The sequence below is a fragment of the Elephas maximus genome, chromosome 4 (assembly GCF_024166365.1).
Source record: "Elephas maximus indicus isolate mEleMax1 chromosome 4, mEleMax1 primary haplotype, whole genome shotgun sequence".
Classification (NCBI taxonomy): Eukaryota; Metazoa; Chordata; class Mammalia; order Proboscidea; family Elephantidae; genus Elephas; species Elephas maximus.
This window is the reverse complement of record NC_064822.1, coordinates 29,429,212-29,450,237: the sequence shown is the minus strand read 5'-3', so window position 1 is coordinate 29,450,237 and position 21,026 is coordinate 29,429,212.

Below are 21,026 nucleotides of genomic sequence, written 5' to 3'. Positions count from 1 at the left end.
CATCTTCTCAGACCACAAGGCAATAAAACTAGAGATCAATAACAGAAAAACTAGGGAAAAGAAATCAAATACTTGGAAAATGAACAATACCCTCCTGAAAAAAGACTGGGTTATAGAAGACATCAAGGAGGGAATAAGGAAATTCATAGAAAGCAACGAGAATGAAAATACTTCCTATCAAAACCTCTGGGACACAGCAAAAGCAGTGCTCAGAGGCCAATTTATATCGATAAATGCACACATACAAAAAGAAGAAAGAGCCAAAATCAGAGAACTGTCCTTACAACTTGAACAAATAGAAACTGAGCAACAAAAGAATCCATCAGGCACCAGAAGAAAACAAATAATAAAAATTAGAGCTGAACTAAATGAATTAGAGAACAGAAAAACAATTGAAAGAATTAACAAAGCCAAAAGCTGGTTCTTTGAAAAAATTAACAAAATTGATAAACTAGACTGACTAAAGAAATACAGGAAAGGAAACAAATAACCCGAATAAGAAACGAGAAGGACCACATCACAACAGAACCAAATGAAATTAAAAGAATCATTTCAGATTATTATGAAAAATTGTACTCTAACAAATTTGAAAACCTAGAAGAAATGGATGAATTCCTGGAAAAACACTACCTACCTAAACTAACACATTCAGAAGTAGAACAACTAAATAGACCCATAACAAAAAAAGAGATTGAAACGGTAATCAAAAAACTCCCCCAAAAAAAAAGCCCTGGCCCGGACGGCTTCACTGCAGAGTTCTACCAAACTTTCAGAGAAGAGTTAACACCACTACTTCTGAAGGTATTCCAAAGCATAGAAAATGACGGAATACTACCCAACTCATTCTATGAAGCCACCATCTCCCTGATACCAAAACCAGGTAAAGACATTACAAAAAAAGAAAATTATAGACCTATATCCCTCATGAACATTGATGCAAAAATCCTCAACAAAATTCTAGCCAATAGAATCCAACAACACATCAAAAAAATAATTCACCCTGATCAAGTGGGATTTATACCAGGTATGCAAGGCTGGTTTAATATCAGAAAAACCATTAATGTAATCCACCACATAAATAAAACAAAAGACAAAAACCACATGATCTTATCAATTGATGCAGAAAAGGCATTTGACAAAGTCCAACACCCATTCATGATAAAAACTCTTACCAAAATAGGAATTGAAGGAAAATTCCTCAACCTAATAAAGGGCATCTATGCAAAGCCAACAGCCAGTATCACTCTAAATGGAGAGAACCTGAAAGCATTTCCCTTGAGAACGGGAACCAGACAAGGATGCCCTTTATCACCGCTCTTATTCAACATCGTGCTAGAAGTCCTAGCCAGGGCAATTAGGCTAGACAAAGAAATAAAAGGTATCCAGATCGGCAAGGAAGAAGTAAAGTTATCACTATTTGCAGATGACATGATTATATACACAGAAAACCCTAAGGAATCCTTCAGAAAACTACTGAAACTAATAGAAGAGTTTGGCAGAGTCTCAGGTTATAAAATAAACATACAAAAATCACTTGGATTCCTCTACATCAACAAAAAGAACACCGAAGAGGAAATAACCAAATCAATACCATTCACAGTAGACCCCAAGAAGATAAGATACTTAGGAATAAATCTTACCAAGGATGTAAAAGACCTATACAAAGAAAACTACAAAGCTCTACTACAAGAAATTCAAAAGGACATACTTAAGTGGAAAAACATACCTTGCTCATGGATAGGAAAACTTAACATAGTAAAAATGTCTATTCTACCAAAAGCCATCTATACATTTAACGCACTTCCGATCCAAATTCCAATGTCATATTTTAAGGGGATAGAGAAACAAATCACCAATTTCATATGGAAGGGAAAGAAGCCCCGGATAAGCAAAGCACTACTGAAAAAGAAGAAGAAAGTGGGAGGCCTCACTCTACCTGATTTTAGAACCTATTATACAGCCACAGTAGTCAAAACAGCCTGGTACTGGTACAACAACAGGCACGTAGACCAATGGAACAGAATTGAGAACCCAGACATAGATCCATCCACGTATGAGCAGCTGATATTTGACAAAGGACCAGTGTCAATTAATTGGGGAAAAGATAGCCTTTTTAACAAATGGTGCTGGCATAACTGGATATCCATTTGCAAAAAACTGAAACAGGACCCATACCTCACACCATGCACAAAAACTAACTCCAAGTGGATCAAAGACCTAAACAGAAAGACTAAAACGATAAAGACCATGGAAGAAAAAATTGGGACAACCCTAGGAGCCCTAATACAAGGTATAAACAGAATACAATATATTACCAAAAATGATGAAGAGAAACCCGATAACTGGGAGCTCCTAAAAATCAAACACCTACGCTCATCTAAAGACTTCTCCAAAAGAGTAAAAAGACCACCTACAGATTGGGAAAGAATTTTCAGCTATGACATCTCCGACCAGCGCCTGATCTCTAAAATCTACGTGATTCTGTCAAAACTCAACCACAAAAAGACAAACAACCCAATCAAGAAGTGGGCAAAGGATATGAACACACATTTCACTAAAGAAGATATTCAGGCAGCCAACAGATACATGAGAAAATGCTCTCGATCATTAGCCATCAGAGAAATGCAAATTAAAACTACGATGAGATTCCATCTCACACCAGCAAGGCTAGCATTAATCCAAAAAACACAAAAGAATAAATGTTGGAGAGGCTGCGGAGAGATTGGAACTCTCATACACTGCTGGTGGGAATGTAAAATGGTACAACCACTTTGGACATCTATCTGGCGTTATCTTAAACAGTTAGAAATAGAACTACCATACAACCCAGAAATCCCACTCCTCGGAATATACCCTAGAGATACAAGAGCCTTCATACAAACAGATAGATGCACACCCATGTTTATTGCAGCTCTGTTTACAATAGCAAAAAGTTGGAAGCAACCAAGGTGTCCATCAACGGATGAATGGGTAAATAAATTGTGGTATATTCACACAATGGAATACTACGCATCGATAAAGAACAGTGACGAATCTGTGAAACATTTCATAACATGGAGGAACCTGGAAGGCATTATGCTGAGCGAAATTAGTCAGAGGCAAAAGGACAAATATTGTATAAGACCACTATTATAAGATCTTGAGAAATAGTAAACCTGAGAAGAACACATACTTTTGTGGTTACGAGGGGGGGAGGGAGGGAGGGTGGGAGAGGGTTTTTTTATTGATTAATCAGTCGATAAGAACTGCTTTAGGTGAAGGGAAAGACAACACTCAATATATGGAAGGTCAGCTCAATTGGACTGGACCAAAAGCAGAGAAGTTTCCGGGATAAAATGAATGCTTCAAAGGTCAGCGGAGCAAGGGCGGGGGTCTGGGGAACATGGTTTGCGGGGACTTCTAAGTCAATTGGCAAAATAATTCTATTATGAAATCATTCTGCATCCCACTTTGAAATGTGGCGTTTGGGGTCTTAAATGCTAACAAGCAGCCATCTAAGATGCATCAATTGGTCTCAACCCACCTGGAGCAAAGGAAAATGAAGAACACCAAGGCCACACGACAACTAAGAGCCCAAGAGACAGAAAGGGCCACATGAACCAGAGACCTACATCATCCTGAGACCCCTGAGGGAGCAGGAGATCAGTGGGATAAGAGATCAGTGGGATACAGACCCCAAATTCTCATAAAAAGACCAAACTTAATGGTCTGACTGAGAGTAGAGGAATCCCGGCGGCCATGCTCCCCAGACCTTCTGTTGGCACAGGACAGGAACCATCCCCGAAGACAACTCATCAGACATGAAAGGGACTGGTCAGCGGGTGGGAGAGAGACGCTGATGAAGAGTGAGCTAATTATATCAGGTGGACACTTGAGATTGTGTTGGCAGCTCTTGTCTGGAGGGGGAATGGGAGGATAGAGAGAGAGGGAAGCCGGCAAAATTGTCAAGAAAAGAGAGACTGAAAGGGCTGACTTAAGAGGGGGAGAGCAAGTGGGAGTAGGGAGTGAGATGTATGTAAACTTATATGTGACAGACTGATTGGATTTGTAAACGTTCACTTGAAGCTTAATAAAAGTTATTAAAAAAAAAAAGAGCGTAATATCACAGTCACCATTACAGTATCATACAGAATAGTTTCATTACCCTAAAAATTCTCTGTGCCCCACTACTCACCTCTCCCCTCCTCCAGCCAAACTCTTGACAAGCATTCATCTTTTTACTCTCTATGGATATTCTACCTTTTCCAGAATGTCATATAGTTGGAACCATATTGTATGAAGCCTTTTCAGACTGGCTTTTTTCACTAAACAATATGCATTTAAGGCTTTTCCATGTCTTTTTGTGGCTTAATAGCAGATTTCTTTTTATCACTAACTAATATTCTTTTGTATGGATGTACCAGTGTTTGTTTTTCCATTCAGCTTTTGAAGGACATCTTGGTTGCTTCCAGTTTTTGGCACTTATGAATAAAACTGTTAAATAAGCGTTTGTGTGTGGGTTTTTATGTGGCTTTAAGTTTTCAACTCATCTGGATAAATAAGAGTGCAAATTGCTGAATCATATGCTAAGACTGTATTTAGCTTTGTAAGAAACTACCACACTATCTTCCAAAGGGGTTGTGTTTTTGTATTCCCACTGGCAGGGAAGGAGAATTCCTGTTACTCCACATCCTTGGCAACATTTGGCATTGTCGGTGTTTTGGGTTTTAAACATTCTAATAGGTGTAAAAAAAAAATATATATATTTTTTTTAATAGGTGTGTAATCATATGTTATTGTCCTAATTTGCAATTGCCTAATGATATACGGTGTTGAGCATCTTTTCTTATGCTTATTTGTCATCTGTGTATCTTCTTTGATGAAGTGTCTGTTCAGATCTTTTACCCAATTTTTAACTGAGTTTTTTGTTTTCTTATTAAGGTTAAGGACTGTCTGTATATTTTGGATAGAAATCCTTTATCAGATACATGTTTTGCAGTATTTTTCCCAGCCTGTGGCTTGTCTTTTCATTCTTCTACTGGTGATTTTGGCAGAGCAGAAGTTTTTAATTTTAATGAAGTCACCTTATCAGTTTTCTCTTCCATGGATCATGCTTTTAGTGTTGCATCTAAAAACTCATTGCCAAACACAAGGTCGCCTAGATTTTATGTTATCTTCCAGAAGTTATATAGGTTTGTGTTTTACATTTATGTCTACGATCCATTTGAGTTAATTTCTGTGAATGGTGTAAGGTCAGTGTATAGATTCATTTTTTTTTTTTTTTTTTTTGCTTGTGGGTGTCTAGTTGTTCCAGCACCATTTGCTGAAAAGATTATCCTTTATGCCTTGGGTTGCCTTAGCGTCTTTGTGTGTGGGTCTGTTTCTGGACTCTCTCTTCCGTTCCATTGATCTGTTGATCTATTTGTTTATACTTTTGCCAGCATCACACTGTCTTGATCACTGTAGCTTTATAGCAAGTCTTGGACTTGTGTAGTGTCGGCCTTCTGACTTTGTCTTTCTTTTTGTATATTGTATGGGGTGTTCTGTGTCTTTTGCCTTTCCATATAAGCTGTAGATCAGTTTCTTGATATCTACAAGATTTTGACTGGGAATGTGTTGAATGTATAGATCAAGTTGGGAAAAATTGACATTTTATCAATATCAAGTCTTTGAGATACTTCATGAATATGAAATATCTCTTCATTTAGATCTTTGATTTTATTCATCAGAGTTTTATAGTTTTCCTCACATAGATTTTGTACGTACCTTGTTGATTTATTCCTAAGTACTTCCTTCTTTTGATGCTAATGTAATGGTATTTTTTTTTAATGGTATTGTGTTTTTAATTTCAAAGTTCAATTGCTTTTTGCTAGTGCATAAGAAAGCAATTAACTTTTGTATCTTGCACCCTTGCCATAATTGCTTATTAGTTTTAGTAGTTTTTTTGTTGATTCTTTGCGATTCTCTACATAGGCAACTATGTCATCTGAGAACAAGGACAATTTTGTTTTTTCATTGCCAGTCTGTATAGTTTTTGTCTCCTTTTCTTTTCTTATTTCATTAGCTAGGATTTCTAGTATGATGTTGAGTAGGAGTGGAGAGAGGGGACGTCCTTACTTACTTTGTTCCTGATCTTAGGGGTGGCAGGCATCTAGTTTCTCACCATTAAGTATGATGTTAGTGATACGTTTTTCATAGACATTCTTTACCAAGTTGAGGAAGAAGCTCCCCTCTGTTCCTAGCTTGCTGAGAATTTATATTATGAAAGGGCATTGGATTTTGTCAGGTCTATTGATATGATCATATGACTTTTTTCTCCTTAGTCTGTTGATATGATTTAAAACAAAACAAAACAAAACAAACCCAGTGCCGTCGAGTTGATTCCGACTCATAGCAACCCTATAGGACAGAGTAGAACTGGCCCATAGAGTTTCCGAGAAGCGCCTGGTGGATTCGAACTGCAGACCCTTTGGTTAGCAGCCGTAGCACTTAACCACTTTTTCGGGTTACATTAATTGATTTTGAATGTGAAACCAGCCTTGCATACCTAGAATAAATCCCCCTTGGTCATGGCGTGTAATTCTTTTTCTACAGTGCTGGATTCAATTTGCTAATATTTTGTGAAGAATTTTTTTCACCTGTGTTCACTAGAGATATTGTCGTGTAGTTTCACTTTCTTGTAATGCGTTATCTGATTTTGGGATTAGAATAATGCTGGCCTCACAGAATGAGTTCCTTCTATTTTCTGGTAGAGGCTGTGGGGCATTGGTATCACTTTTTAATATACTTGCTTAATAATTTCTTTGTTCTTTTTGGCAATTTCGACTTTCCTCGTGGGATCCTTGTCATTCCTGAAGTATATCCTTAGGAAGTGTTCTTTCTCGGGGGTCATTAGTGTTAAAACTAAAAACTTTTTCATGAAAAATATATTTATTTTTGCCTATGATCTTGAAAGATAGTTTTGGGGGTACCCAATTCTCGATTGATAATTATTTTCTTTCAGATTTTTGAATATATTTTATTACTGTTGAAAAACCAACAGTCATTCCAATTGCTTGCCTCTATTAATAATAATATCTTTTCTATCTTGTTGGTTTTAAGATCTCCTCGTTGTTTTTGGTATTCTGTAATTTCATTGTGATATATCTAAGTGTGAATTTTTCTTTTTTTATCCTCCTTATGCTTCCCAAATTTGAGTGTTCATGTCTTTCAGCTATTTGGGTGGCAATTCTCAGCCATTTGCTATTGCCTTTCCTTCGTTCTTGCTATTCTCACCTTCTGAAACTCTGGTTAGACGTATGTCAGACTGAAGCGGTCAGGGTCAGTCAGGAAAACGAAGTTCATTCAGGTAGTTTAAAGGGCGATTTAATATGAGGAATTAATTATTTTTGGAAGACCTGAAAGCCCAACAGAGGATAATAAGGGAATCTAAAAATTAGCAATAGCAAAAAGTTATATTACTCCTACAGCTGTAAAGATATAGTAAAGAGGTAGGCCTATCAGACCCTGGAAGCTGAGGTCATCAGGCTGGAGCTAGAACCATGGCAGAGTCTGCCCTTGCAGGAGCAGGAACCATAGAGGAGACACAACCATTGATAGAGATACCACATAAAGCAGAGGAAGAAGGGCAGAATTATCCTGGTCTCTCCCTTTTTTCTGCCATTCAGTCTCCTGCCTGTGACTCTTACTGGCAGAGTCCAGCATGAAGTCAGTGGGACAAGGAGTGTGGGAAATATATTTTCAGATATCAGCTCCAAGATGCAGGGCTTTAAAGGTCATGCATGGATTTGGGACTAAGCACACTGGTGATGGTTACTTAGACCATTCCATTCTCTCCTTCCTACCTTTTAGGCTCTCTCTCATAGTTTTTGTTTCTTTGTCACTCTGTACTGCACTCTGGGTAATTTTTGAGCTTTCTTTTAGTGCAGTCCTTTTTTCATGCTGTTCCTGGTGGTCTGTTTAAAAAGTCCACTGAGTGTTATTTATTTTATTGTTCTTTGAATTAGGACATTTTCTGCCCTACTTTTAACTTTTAATCACATCCAGATTACTTCTGAAAATGGCCCCAAATCGAAGAAATGACTCTAAATGATATGCAAGCAGTGATGGAGATATTCTACTCCCTGTTGTGCTCAGTTGATTTCTGAGGTATATTTTACATATAATAAATTGCACAACTACTCACTGTATACTTTAGTGAATGTTAAACATGTATATACCCATGTACCCACCAAGAGGTTGACATGCAGAATATTTCTATCCCCTTGGAAAGTCTCTTCATTCTCCTTCCCCAACAATACACAACTTCTTGCTCAGAGGTAACCTCTCTTCTGACTTGTGTCACCAGAGATTAGTATGACTATTCTTAAACATCATGTAGATGAAAGCATACAGTATATACTCTCTTGTCAACATGATGTTTTTGAGATTCATCCATGTTGCTCATGTCTTTATAGTTCTTTTTTTTTTTTTATTTCTGTGCGGTATTCGATTGTATGAATATACCACTATTTGTGTATTGATGGAGCCTTGGTGGCATAGTGGTTAAGCGTCCAGCTGCTAACCAAAAGGTTGGCAGTTCCAATCCACCAGCCGCTCCTTGAAAACGCTTTAGGGCAGTTCTACTCTGTCTTGTAGGGTCACTATGAATTGGAATCAACTTGTCGGCAACAGGTTTAGTTTGGGTTTTTGTGTACCGATGAAGTCCCTGGGTGTTGCAAGTGGTTTGCGTGCAACTAACCTAAAGCTTAGCAATTTGAACCCACCCAATGACACCATGGAAGAAAGCCCTGGCAATTTGTTTTTGTAAAGATTACAGCCAAGAAAACCCAATGGAGTCACCTTAAGTCAGAATCAACTCAACAGTAGTGGCTTGAATTTTTTTGGATGTGTGTATTGATTCTACTGTGATGGACGTTTGGACTGTTTTCATTTTGATTATCATGAATAAAGCTCCCCTAAAGATCTTTGTATAAGTCTTTTTAAAAAGAAAATAATTTATTTTATTATTTTTTGTTGTTTTTGAGAATATGTACAGCAAAACACACCAATTTAAGTTTCTACATGTACATTTCAGTGACATTAGTTACGTTCTTCAAGTACGTTCTTCAGCCATTCTCATCCTTTTTTCTGAGTTGTTCCTTCCCCATTAACATAAGCCTTGTACAGATCTTTTTTGTGGACATATGAAATCTTGCTTATATTGCATATGCAAGAAGTAGTATTCCCAAGTCATGGGGTAGGTGTCAATTTAACTTTAGAAGGATCCACCAAACAATTTCTTAGTCTGGGTTCTCTAAAGGAGAAAACCAGTGATGCATATAAATATATATAGAGAGAAATTTACTTCAAGGACATGGCTCACACAACTGTGGGAGCTGGCAAGTCCGAAACCTATGGGCTATGTGACAGGCTGAAGATATTTGCTGGCTCATGTGCTTGCAGGGGTTAGTGAATCCAAAATCTGCAGGTCAGGTGGCAGGCCAGAGACTTCTGCAGGCTTACATCCCAAGACCCAAAGGTCAGGTGATAAGAAGAGTGCAGGGTTGAGAAAGAGAGCAAGCTTTGCCAGAATATGCATTTATATACTTGAGGCAGGCCTCACCCCCGAGGAAACTCCCTTTTCAACAGATTGACAGCTCATATCAGATCACAAAGTGGAAGGTAATTACATAGCGTGTGCAAAACCACTGAGAATCATAGCCTAGCCAAGCTGACACATAACATTAACCATCACGATTTCTCAAAGGGATTATAGCAGTTTTCACTTCCACAAGCATATACTGTGTTTTTATGCAAATAATGTACAACTTCTATGTTTCTTTGCCAACCGCACCCTCCCCCTGTGGTGTATTTTTGTAAGCACTGCTATGCCAATTTTTTTTACTTGTTGCTGTAAAAAAATTAGCATAGCACACTTACAAAAATACCTCACAGATGAAGGGTATGGTTGGCAAACAAACCTAGAAAGCATGCATTATTTGCATAAAAATACGGTATGTGAGTTCCATTTGCTCCAAATCCCTGCAAACACTTGTAATGTCACTCTTTTGATTTTAAACATTCTGATGGGAGATTATTTTATTGTTTTAAAATTACTATGATTTTATTTTTCATATCCTTGATTATTAATGACATTGAGTGATTTTTTTAAAAAAACAGTAGTGTGTTTTTGGTGACGGTTTACACAAGCAGTTTAGGTTTCCATTCAGCAGTCTCTGCGTAAGTTGTTCAGTGACATGGATTGCATTCTTCATAATGCATGAACATTCTCAGTGTTTCCATTCTGGTTGTCGCCTTTGCACTAATCTAATTTCCCTGCCCCCTTACATTCTTGTCTTTGTTTTAAAGTAATTGTTGACTGTTTGGTCTCATATAGGTGATTTTTTTTAAAAAAGAGCACAGTACTTATGGGTGATAGTTACTATTTTTTGAGCCAGTTTATTATTTAGCTACAAGGTGACCTCAGTGGTTACTTTTGGTTCAAGGTTTGAAGAGTATTTCAGGGCAATAGTCTCTGGAAGTTCTTCAATTTCAACCAGTCCAGTAGGTCTGTTTTTGTTTGTTTGTTTGTTTTCTTTAGTAATTTGGGGTTCTGTTCCATGCTTTTGTCCCATTCTATCAGGGTTCATCTGTTGTGGCCCTGACTAAAACTGTTGGTAGTGGTAGCTAGCACCATCTAGTCCTGGTCTCAGGATAGATGAGGCCATGGTTCATGCAGACTGTTTGTCCTGTAGACTAGTTTCTTCTTTGAGTCTTTAATTTCCTTCTTTCTCTTTTGCTATAATGAGTAGAGACCAACAGTTGTATCTTAGGTGGCCACTTGCATACTTTTAAGACCCCAAATACTACTCACCGAACTACGTTTAAGAGCAAAACTTTATGAACTATATTATGCCAGTTGATTGAGATGTCCCATGAGACCATGTTCCTAAGACTTCAAACCCAGAAATCCAGTCTGCTAGGTGTTTGGTATGTCTAAGAAGTATCCCTAACTATGCCCCTATATGCTTTATTATGTATGTGAATATACGTGCATACAGTCACATAGATGCATATACATATACATACACCTATATACACACATACCTACGTGCGCATACATGCTTACATACATATATATACTGCACATATTTTTTTATTGTTTTGCTGTTGTTTCAAAATTATATATGCTATAGCAGTTACCAACAGGTTCTGTTTTCTTGTGTACTTTTTAGTGACGTTGTTTAACTTCATCACGCTGTGTATACTTCACGCTCATTTGGTGTTACCTTTCCCATCACTATCTAGAGAGTGAACTCAGTCCCCCCATCTCTGGTAACCATTAACTAACATTAGTTTCTGTATATTTACTTGTTCATGTCATGTCATAAAAGTGAAAACATATAATATTTGTTTTTTTATGATTCACTTATTTTGCTCAACATAATGTCTTCCAGGTTCATCTGTGTTCTAAGATGTTTTGGGAACTCATTTTTCCTTATAGATGAGTAGTGTTCCATTGTATGTATGTTCCGTATTTTACTTATCCGTTCGTCTGTTGATAGGCATTTAGAATATAGCCATCTTTTTGCTATCGTGAATAGTGCTGTGATGAACATAGGTGTGCATAAGTTTATTTGTGTCAATTGTATTATATCCCTAGGCTATATACATAGGAGTGGAATTGCTGGTCGTGTGACAGTTCTACCTGTAGTTTTTTGAGGAACTGTCAGACTGTTTTCCACAAAAGATGTACCATTGTGCATTTCCATCAGCAATGGATGAGGATTCTAGTTTCTGCACATCACCTCTGTCTTAGTTATCTAGTGCTGTTATAACAGAAGTACCACAAGTGGATGGCTTTAACAAAGAGAAATTTATTCTCTCACAGTCTAGGAGGCTAGAAGTCCAAATTCAGGGTGCCAGCTCCAGGGGAATGCCTTGTCTCTGTCGGCTCTGGGGAAAGGTCCTTCTCATCAATCTTCCCCTGGTCTAGGATCTTCTCAGCACAGAGACCCTGGGTCCAAAAGACGTGCTCCCCTCCTGGTTCTCCATTGTTAGTGTCATGAGGTTCTCCTGTCTCTCAGCTCGCTTCTCTCTTTTGTATCTCAAAAGAAATTGGCTTAAGATGCAACCTAATCTTGTAGACTGACTCCTGCCTCATTAGCTTAACTGCCTTTAACTTTGCCTTATTAACATTGTAGAGGTAGAATTTATGACACAGGAAAATCACATCAGATTACAAAATGTTAACCAAACACACAATACTGGGAATCATGGCCTAGCCAAGTTAACACACGTTTTTGGGGGACACAATTCAATCCATAATACCCTCCAACACTTGTTATTTTCCTTTTTTTTAATCTTGGCCATCCTAGTGGGAGTGAAATGGTATCTCATTGTGGTTTTGATTTGCATTTCTCTGATGGCTAATGACATTGAGCATCTTTTCATGTGTCTGTTGGCCGTTCGAATATCTTTTTTGGTGAAGTGGCTTCATGTCCTTTGCCCAGTTTTTGATTGGGTTAATTGCCTTTTTGTTGTTAAGTTGTAGAAGTTTCCTGTATATTTTAGATATTAGACCCTTGTCAGTATATCATTTCCAAAGACTTTTTCCCAGTGTATAGGTTGTCTCTTTATTCTTTTGATAAAGTCTTTTGATGAACGTAAGTATTTAACTTTCATGAGGTTACATTTATCTGTTTTCTGCTGCTCATACATTTGTTGTGGTGTTTGATAGTCTATCACTGGAAAACATCAAGTTCCAAAGCTTTGCTCCTCTATTTTCTTCCAAGAATTTTATGGTTTTAGATTTAACATTTAGGTCCTTTATTTTGAATTAATTTTTGTGTTTGGTATGGACCTTGTTTCATTTTTTCTGCATGTGGAAATCCAATTTTGCAGGCACTATTTGTTGAAGAGACTATTCCTTTCCCATTGAATGGGACATTGAGTAACTTTTAATATGCTTATTGGCCATTAAATACCTGCTTTTGGTGGTATCCATTCAAAGTCTTTTGCTCATGCTTTAATTGGGTTTACCATTGTTTTTTTTTTGTAGAAATTCTTAGTCTCCCAGTCTTTTCACTCCCTTAAGTGTGTCTTGCAATGAGAAGTTCTTTTTTTATTTTGATGAAGTCAAATGTATTCATTTTTTAAATTATTAATGCTTTTTACCCAAGACATCTTTACCCACCCAAGGTAAAAAAAAAAAAAAAAAAAAAAAAAACCATCCTAAAGTTTTACAATAGAAGATTTACAATTTTAGACCTTATATTTAATTAAGTCTGTCACTCGTGTCAAATTAATTTTTGAGGATGCTCTGTCCCTCCCCCATCCCCCAAGGTATCCACCTGCTTCAACACCAATTATGGAAAAGATTTTCCTTGCACACTGAAATGTAAAAGAACTGACCATATAAATGTAGATCTATTTTTAGTTTTCTATTGTCTTTCATTGATTTGTCTATTCTTAATGGTAATAAAGGTCTCTGGGTGGCACAAATGGTTTACACTCAACTACTAACTTACGGTTTGGTGGTTCAAACCCACCCAGTGGCACCAGGGAAGAAAGCCTGGTGATGTGCTTTCCTAAAGATTACAAACAAGAAAACCCTATGGAGCAGTTCTACTCTGTAACATATGAAGTGGCCATGAGTTGAAATCTACTCGACGACAGCAGGTTTGGTTTTCGTGTGTGTATTGATTCTACTATGATGGACCTGTACTGGGGACAGGGAAACCTAGGATGGTTTATTTTCTTTTGGGGTCAATAGTGATCCCCTTTGCTGAGATTATATGTCCTAAATATTTAACTGATGGCCGTATCAGTTGCAATTTCTCTTTAGAGGCTTTGTACCCACCATCTGCCAAATGTTTAACAAAAGAATGGTGTCTTCAAGACAAGCTTGTCAAGAATTAGAGCAGACCAATAAATCATCAACATACTGTAATAAAGTGGATCCATGGGCAAATTGTGTAAAGGCTGTAGGTCTGCATGTAAAATCTGAGAAAAGTGTGGAACTTAGTGAAAGCTTGAAGCGTCACAGTCCTAGTGTATTGCTCATCTCTTCCTTTCCCAAGTAAAAGCAAACAAATATTGGCTATTGGGATGTATGGGAATACTGAAAAATACGCTGCAAAGGCCAACCGCTGTAAAGCAAGAGGCTTCAGGAGTGTATCTGGACAGAGTAAATGTGGATTAGGAACCACAGGAAATCTAGGAACCACATGAGGCTAATGGCATGTAGATCCTGTACAAACCTCTAGCCATGAATATTTGGCTTCTGAACAAGGCAAACGGGAGCAGTACAGGGCATAGTACAGTGAATAATTAAACCTTCCACAAGAAAATCCTGAATTATTGAAGTAAGTCCTTTTACCTCTCTTTTTAAATGGTACTGGGAGATTTTAGGTAAAGTTTTGGAGGTTTTACCTTCAATTACAAAAGGGCCTACAGAGAACACCCAGCCACCATCTGTGGAACTTGTGGCCCACAAAGTTACTGGGACTGAAAAGAGACAGCCTAATGGGGTGAAAAGAGCAGAGGAGCTGCCTTCCTGTGGGGACAAAGTAAGTGCTTGTAAGTAACAAAAAGCTTCCTCCTGTGAGGTTCCCTCATTTTCATGGTGACTCTTAGGGAGTTCTGATAATTTTTTTCCCTTTCGTTAAATTATGTATGAGAATTCCATATAGCTAATAAGTCTTTTCCTGTTAATTAACTGGTGTATCATGACTAATTAGAAGAGGGTGTAGATTCAGCACAAGACCAAAATATATGGGAATGGGCTTAGAGTTGGTTAGAGTTTGGTCTTGATTAATGACCCTCACAACTTTAGATGTTTTGATACTCTGGGGCAGAGGCATCTGTAAACATGTGGAGTTGATGGCTGTCTTAGTTATCTAGTGCAGCTATAATAAAAATACCTCAAATGGATGGACTGAACAAACAGAAATATATTCTCTCACAGTTTAGGAGTCTAGAAGTCTGAATTCAGGGTACCAGCTCCAGGGGAAGGCTTTCTCTCTGTCGGCTCTGGAGGAAGGTGCTTCTCATCAATCTTCACTGGTTGAGGAGCTTCTCAGAGCAGGAACCCCGGGTCCAAAGGATGTGCTGTTCTCCTAGCTCTTGTTTCTTGGTAGTATCAGGTCTCCTTGTCTCTCTGCTCGCTTCTCTCTTTTATATCTCAAAAGAAATTGGCTTAAGATGCAACCTAAGCTTGCAGATTGTGTCCTCCCCCATTAACCTAACTGCCACTAATCCCATCTCATTATCGTTATAGAGATAGGATTTATAACACATAGGAAAATCACATCAGATGACAAAATGGTGGACAATCACACAATACTGGGAATCATGGCATAGCAAAGTTGACAGATACTTTTGGGGAACACAATTCAATTCATGACAATGGCAGACAGAGTAGGATGAGTGTCAATTAAAAATTTGCAGTATTCCCCATCAACTTGAATAATTGTTTCTCCTTGAGGATTTAAAGCCTCCACAGGAAAAGCCCCAGTTTTTTCCCCAGAGCCCCTTCCTTCTGATTTAGATTGAGTTTTGTCTAATGGTATGTTGCCCATTTTATTCTTTAACATTATACAATCTTTCTTAAAATGCCCAGGTTTTATACAATAATAATAAATACCATGTTTAGTGCCTCCAAAGGACTAAAATCCGTTTTGATTAGGAGACTGTAATTATAAATCCATCAATTTATGAGTCTTGTCAGTTTCTTTTGTTTCTAAGGTTTAAGCAAGTTCATGAGCCAAACTAGTCAGCTCAGCCATCAGGGGGACCTTGCAACCAGGCCTGAAAGCTCAGGGTTAAGGCTGGACACAAAGGCTGCATTAAAAGCTCCTGATGCCCCTGGGGTCAAAGAGTCAAGCCCAGAATATTCAGTAAATCTCTGGAGGAACTGATTTTGGTAATCATAAATGCTTTCATCTTTATTCTGTGTGCAAGAGTGGATTTTTGTCCAGTCTTTTATAGGGGAAAAGGCTTTACCGAGGGCTTCAAGTAAATCCCTCCCTTTTTTGGGCGTCTTGGAACAAATCATCAGCTTTCTTTCTCGTGTCTAAGGCTAGACTAAATTGAAAATCTTTCCGGTCAACATACACCAACCATAATTGAGCATCCTCAGGGCTTGTGAACATGTGAATTAATTGATACAATTCAGGTAACCCAGGTTGGTAAGCTTCAATAAAGATTTTAAATTCTTTAACAACTTTATAGGGGTCCTTTCATACATCTGGAAAATCTTTAGCAATGCTGTGTAGTTCAGTATGGGTACAAGGAACAAAGGACACCTGCCTGGTTCTTTGGTAGTTTCTCTAGTACCAACTCCAGGACCTGGAAGTCAGATTTTAAAAAGTATTTTAGGGACAGGTTTTTCTTCCTTAGCAGATTTCTTAGGAAAGAAAGGAAGTTCTGAGAGGGAGTTATTAAAGGAGTAGGAAGGTAGGGTTGGATATAGGGGTGATACAGCCAGATGAGGAGCAGAGGGAATGATGGTAGGTACCGGCATTCTAACTCCTTTTGTCGTTTAGTCAATTTAGGAATAGTATCTTGCATGGAAGTAAGCCTGCTTTCTTAGTGTCTTTTAGAGGCTTCTATGTACCAACCGAAATGAGCATCCATTATAGTTGCTAAATTCAGGAGCCTCTTTTCTAATTGACTGCGCAGAAAAACTGGTTTTTGTAGGTCAAAAGAACCTCAAATGAGCCATTAATGTTCTAAACTGCCCTTAGTAAAGTCATACCACCACTCCAGCAACAGATAGGTACCGGGGCCAAAACATTTGTTCCTATGAGTGGCTGGTCCCTCAGTGTCCCTAAAACTGGCATTCCCCATCTTACTAAAACAGTGAATTGCATATGCTAGAAAATCTGAATGTGCACTAAAGAAAATTAGGTGAGTTCAAATTTAATGAGCTGAGACTTTGTTCTTCTCAAAGTCTGTGCTTATTGGACTTGCGAGTCTCGTGGTAACACCCAGACTAAACTTAACTTGGTAATGAACCCTTAAAAACACGTAGAGAAAGCTGACAATGAAAACTGAAGAGAAAGCCAATAATACATTTTGAAGAACTCGATGCAAGAAAGCAGAGCATGGTTTGAGATGCCTTCTATGTGGGATGACTCCTGGGAATCCATGGAGACAATGAGCTTCAAAAGGCTCGTGCTTGGTAGCAAAGCTCTGTGTCCTTGATATCCCAGGGGCTACCGGAGGAAATGTGCCTTCGAATTCCACTTATTTGACATTAGAAAATGTCAATGAGTAGGAACGTGTACTCTGCTGAAATAAAAGCAGAGAGATTTATTGAAGCTTCAAGGCAGTTCAAACTGAGGACACATCTGATCTCACAAAGTGAAACCAAATGTTCCAAAATGATGGAGTTACAGAGGAATTTTTATGAGGTAAAATACAACATTCTGATTGGAAGTTGCAAGATTAGGTAAACAGGAGGCAGGACAACTCAGAGCAGAAACTTTACAGTGTTTGGTTGGAAACACGAATGTGGGCTGTTTGGATTGATTAGTTTAAATATACAATTAAGGAAGGTTTTACAGGATGGTCACAAGGTAATTATCTTAAAACATTTCCTGAGGAATACCGGGTTGGTTTCTGATAAGGGTCTTGTGTCAAGATCCTCCCTTAGGAACATTTTTTCCATACTTTTAGGGTAACCACAGAGAAAAATGTTTCCTTTGTTATGTACTTAAGTCTAAGGGTTTGATGGTTGCAGGGAAATCCTTTGTTATGTACTTAAGTGTGTCCAAGAACTTGATGGTTGCAGGAGAAGTAAGCAAAAGCTAAAATGGAGTCCTGGCTCAGACCTGGGCCAGGCATTTTGATATGAGTCAGGTGCCTCAATTTTGGAACTCTTACACAGTTCCAAAGATGAAAGACCTTTCAGCACTTCTTATACCCCATCTCATTGATATTGCCATGGAAAAGGGCGGAGAACAGTATTTACCTAATAACAATTTACCCTAAAACACAGCTTCTAGTTCGACCTTGGAGTTTCTTTTTCTTGTAACTGACTGCACAAAGATAATTCTTCAAAAGAGCCCAATGCCTAAGGCAAAACAGTCTTCATTAAGCTGCTTGCCATGCTATTGTTTGCCTTAAAGGTGACTTTAGGAAACCAATTTTCTCAAGCCTCAAGGTTCACAAGAAGATCTTGAGGTAATGGCCTGGGTGGATCACCCCAACTCCATGCACTCCAGAAAACTGGATTCCAGGAGAATTAAAACTGTTTCTCAGTCTACTCCTTTTTAATCAGGATTCTTCTATAGAACCTTTGATCAAAACATTCACTAATGGTAGTCAGGCACCATCTGATTCTTCTGGCCCCATGCAAAGGAGATGGTTGTTAATGGAGGCAATCAAATACAGAGTCTATTTCCTCCCTTGCCTGACTCTCCTTTTTCTCTGCTGCTCCAAACAAACAGAGACCAATTTTTACACCTTAGATCGCCTTTTAAGACCCTAGACACTACACAGTAAACTAGGAGGTAGAACAGAAACATTAAGAACATTAGACAAATTTACTAAAATGACCCATGAAACAGTAACCCTAGGTTTCTAAACCAAGGAAACAAATCACATAAGGTGTTTGGTTATACATAAGCAGCATCAGTAACTGCTTTTCATGTCCTCAGCATAACCTACATTCTGGTAAACCTCAAATTGCATATTATTAATAGGCACAGCGACATTCTTCTAGGCACAAGATTCCTCCTTGGGAGACTAACAGGAAATCTAATGCTATTCTATTTTGCAAAGTCATAGTCTGAACTTAGGATACTTCTCTAGTTATGGTCTTTACAACTTTGCTAAGTTTCTCATCAACAGAAACATCTAATTCGAGAGGTACAAAATCTAAACTCATTTAAAGCCTAGTTATTTCCTTTAATGCAAGAATCAGCTGTTTCAGTAATTGATAGCACTATGCTGACTATGGAGTATCCAATGGTAAGAATTTTTCTCATCTCATAATTTTTTAAAATCCTTTTAAATTTTCTTTTCTGGTCTTAACTTTCATGTTCCTCTCATATTTCTTTTGTTCCCCTTTGATTAGTTGATTATATATAAACATATAGGAATAACTAGTCCAGTCTGCAGGTCAAACACAAACCCATTAGTTAAATAGTTTAGGATAGAGAAGAAAATGGTTTCTTGTATCTAGAAAACAGAACATTAAAACATCAGCACTATTTCCCACATAAAACTCATAATAATCTTTTAGTCTACTCAGTCCTCTGTAATTAATTTCTGTTTTACATGATTCTAGATCAGCAGCAGTCTGTGAATCTATCAGCTTCTACACAAGAGTTCTGAAACTCTTGATTCAGTTCATTTGTATCCATGTCAAAATATCACAGCCCTTTACTTAAGTTTCTAATACAGTCATATTTGTTGACACACTGTAGTCAAACACTTTCAGGGAGTCAAAAAGTAGAAACTATTATGGCCCCCAAAAGACTGGAGAGACCAAACCCACTGCTGTCGAGTTGATTCTGACTCATAGCGACCATATAGAACAAAGTAGAACTCCCCCATAGGGTTTTCAAGGTTATAAATTTTTACAGAAGCAGACTGCCACATTTTTCTCCCATGGAGGGGCTGTTGGGTTTGAACTGACAACCTTTTGGTTAACAGGCAAGCACTTAACCACTGCCTCACCGGGGCACCTTGACTGGAGAGAAGCAGGGAGCAGCTATGGCATGGGTCCAGTTCCTGATTTCCTCCAGTGATTCAGGGATGTGGGAAGATGTCTTTGAGGTTCCACTTCTGATGCCATTTTCCTGAAAATGGCTTTCAGTCCGACTCCAGAATTTCTGTTTCTAGAAAATCTAGATTGTGATTTTAAGTAGGATAGTCAGGGTAGGGCTTCTTGGGAAGGTGACAGCTGATCTAAGACTTGAAAGAAATGAGGGAATGAGCCATGTGATTGACTATAAGGAGAATGAACTTTCTAGGCAGAAGGAATATTCTACAGTGGGAGAAGAAGCATAAAGGCAATTTTTTTTTTTTTTAATTAAAGAAGAATTAAGTGCAGGTTTACAAAAACAGGCAGAATAATTATTGAAATAAATGTTAAGATCCTGAAGTAAGATACTTTTTCATTATGCTATGGTCTTTTTTCTACCAGAAAACAAAACAAAACAAAACCCTGCTCAATATATAATAAAATTAATATAAAAAGATGATTCTTCATCTTTAAAATGTGGCTTTTTAAGCACCTTTTCAGAATTATAGTAAATAAAAAAAACAGTGAATACATATGCCAAAAATAATTCTTTGCTGGATCATATGGTATTTCTATTTCTAGCTTTCTAAGGAGGCACTATATTGTTTTCCAGAATGGTTGTACCATTTTGCATTCCCACCAGCAGTGCATAAGAGTTCCAATCTCCCCGCAGCCTCTCCAGTATTTGTTATTTTCTGTTTTGATTCATGCCGGTAGTGCCACGGTGACATGGTATCTCATATCAAAATGTGGTTTAGATTTGCATTTCTCTAATGGCTAGTGATTGTGAGCATTTCCTTATGTGTCTGTTGGCCACTTGAATATCTTCTTTGCTGAAGCATCTGTTCATGTTCTTTGCCCATTTTTTAATTGGATTGTTTGTCTTTTTGTTACAGAGGTGTTGGATTTTCCTGTAGATTTCAGAGATTAGACCTTTTTCTGATTTGTAATAGCCAACATTTTTTTCCCAGTCTGCAGGTTCTCTTTTTACTCTTTCAGTAAAGTCTTTTGATGAGCATAAGTGTTTAATTTTTAGAAAATCCCACTTATCTAGCTTATCTTCTGGAGTTTGTGTGTTGTTGGTTATAGTTTGTATCCTGTTGATGCAGTGTATTACGGCCTCTAGTGTTGATCCTATTTTTTTATTCTATGATCTTTCTAGTTTTTGGTTTTATATTTGATCCATTTTGTATTAGTTTTGTGTGTGGTGTGAGGTATGGGTCATGTTTCACTTTTTTGCAGATGAACATCCAGTTTTGCACCATTTGTTAAAAAGACTGTCCTTTCCCCATTTGATGGACTTCAGGCC